The 2500-nt window shown below is 48.8% G+C and overlaps 1 non-coding gene across 1 annotated transcript; it reads left to right on the top strand.

Moving 5' to 3' along the window:
* The first annotated feature begins 275 nt into the window (after positions 1-275).
* On the top strand, positions 276-2179 carry LOC137929112 (small subunit ribosomal RNA). The gene has a single exon (XR_011108687.1). It is a non-coding gene; the product is annotated as a small subunit ribosomal RNA (ribosomal RNA).
* Positions 2180-2500: the final 321 nt, after the last annotated feature.

The following is a 2500-nucleotide window of genomic DNA, read 5'->3' on the forward strand; positions in this document are numbered from 1 at the left end:
CAAAGTAAATCTGGACGAACGCGAGGCGAGTGTTGAGATATACATTTTCCTCCGTGAACAGATAGAAAAACGAATTCATTTTGTTGTTGCGGTGTGGTGTTGTGTGTGTATTGTAATAAATACGCACGCACGCACGCACGCAAAAAGCTACCTAGGCACCGGCGCGTCACGGCGTTTCGAACGTCCGACGCGTCGCTTGTCACACGTCTATCATATCATCATCACCCTCATATCTCTCGTATGTGCGGTGTTGGTGTGTGTTAGCTCTAGCTAGCTCCCTGGTTGATCCTGCCAGTAGTTATATGCTTGTCTCAAAGATTAAGCCATGCATGTCTCAGTGCAAGCCGTATTAAGGCGATACCGCGAATGGCTCAATATATCAGTTTTGGTTCCTTAGATCTTACCTCGGTTACTTGGATAACTGTGGTAATTCTAGAGCTAATACATGCAATCAGAACTCTGACCAGTGATGGGATGAGTGCTTTTATTAGATCAAAACCAATCGACGGAGGGCCTCGCGTCCGAAGTCGTTAATTTTGATGAATCTGGATAACTTTTGCCGATCGCATGGTCCAGCACCGGCGACGCATCTTTCAAATGTCTGCCTTATCAACTTTCGATGGTAGTTTCTGCGACTACCATGGTTGTCACGGGTAACGGGGAATCAGGGTTCGATTCCGGAGAGGGAGCCTGAGAAACGGCTACCACATCCAAGGAAGGCAGCAGGCGCGCAAATTACCCACTCCCGGCACGGGGAGGTAGTGACGAAAAATAACGATACGGGACTCTTACGAGGCCTCGTAATCGGAATGAGTACACTTTAAATATTTTAACGAGGAACAATTGGAGGGCAAGTCTGGTGCCAGCAGCCGCGGTAACTCCAGCTCCAATAGCGTATACTAAAATTGTTGCGGTTAAAAAGCTCGTAGTTGCATTTGTGCGCCGCGCTGTCGGTGCACCGCATCCGCGGTGATACTGACACGTCTGCGGAGCATATCGTCGGTGAGCCGTCGGTAAAACGGCGGTTCAATATCAAAATCCTATCGCGGTGCTCTTCGGTGAGTGTCGAGATGGGCCGACAATTTTACTTTGAACAAATTAGAGTGCTCAAAGCGGGCTCAAAATGCTGCTTGAATATTTCGTGCATGGAATAATAGAATATGATCTCGGTTCTATTTTGTTGGTTTTCAGAACTCCGAGGTAATGATTAATAGGGATAACTGGGGGCATTCGTATTGCGACGTTAGAGGTGAAATTCTTGGATCGTCGCAAGACGAACATCAGCGAAAGCATTTGCCAAAGGTGTTTTCATCAATCAAGAACGAAAGTTAGAGGTTCGAAGGCGATTAGATACCGCCCTAGTTCTAACCGTAAATATGTCATCTAGCGATCCGCCGACGTTACTACGATGGCTCGGCGGGCAGCTTCCGGGAAACCAAAGATTTTGGACTCCGGGGGGAGTATGGTTGCAAAGCTGAAACTTAAAGGAATTGACGGAAGGGCACCACCAGGAGTGGAGCCTGCGGCTTAATTTGACTCAACACGGGAAATCTCACCAGGCCCGGACACCGGAAGGATTGACAGATTAACAGCTCTTTCTTGATTCGGTGGGTGGTGGTGCATGGCCGTTCTTAGTTGGTGGAGCGATTTGTCTGGTTAATTCCGGTAACGAACGAGACTCTAGCCTGCTAAATAGGCGTCGTCATTTAGGTGTGCGCCGCTCCGGTGGCGCAACTCACTGGCGACGTATTAAAATTCTTCTTAGAGGGACCGGCGGCTTCGAGCCGCACGAGATTGAGCAATAACAGGTCTGTGATGCCCTTAGATGTCCTGGGCCGCACGCGCGCTACACTGAAGGAATCAGCATGTTCTCCCTGGCCTAGAGGCCCGGGCAACCCGTTGAAACTCCTTCGTGCTGGGGATTGGGGTTTGCAATTATCCCCCATAAACGAGGAATTCCTAGTAAGCGCGAGTCATAAGCTCGCGTTGATTACGTCCCTGCCCTTTGTACACACCGCCCGTCGCTACTACCGATTGAATGATTTAGTGAGGTCTTCGGACCGACACGCGGTGGCTTCACGGCCGTCGGCGTTGCTGGGAAGTTGACCAAACTTGATCATTTAGAGGAAGTAAAAGTCGTAACAAGGTTTCCGTAGGGGAACCTGCGGAAGGATCATTAACGTGTGTGTATGTGTGCGAGACGCGTGATATGTTCACGAACGTTGTTGCGCCGCTGTTGCTGTTGTTGCTGTTGCGACGACGACGACGACGACGACGACGACTTCGTACATACCGTGTTTACACATATATATATGTAATACATCCATAATGATATATATATATACGACATATATACATATATATGTACGTACGCGCGCGCTGCTGTTCGTATCTAATGCGGACGAGCGCGCGCGCGTGTGCGTGCGTGTGTGTGTGCGTGTTTGTATATATGTATAAAAAATAAAATGTGAAATAATTGTCTCTAGCGTCTATTACGCCT

The sequence above is a fragment of the Battus philenor genome, unplaced genomic scaffold, assembly GCF_028537555.1.
Source record: "Battus philenor isolate CCGP_79_NKW_IND1 unplaced genomic scaffold, ilBatPhil1.0.hap1 SCAF_42, whole genome shotgun sequence".
In the NCBI taxonomy this organism is placed as follows: Eukaryota; Metazoa; Arthropoda; class Insecta; order Lepidoptera; family Papilionidae; genus Battus; species Battus philenor.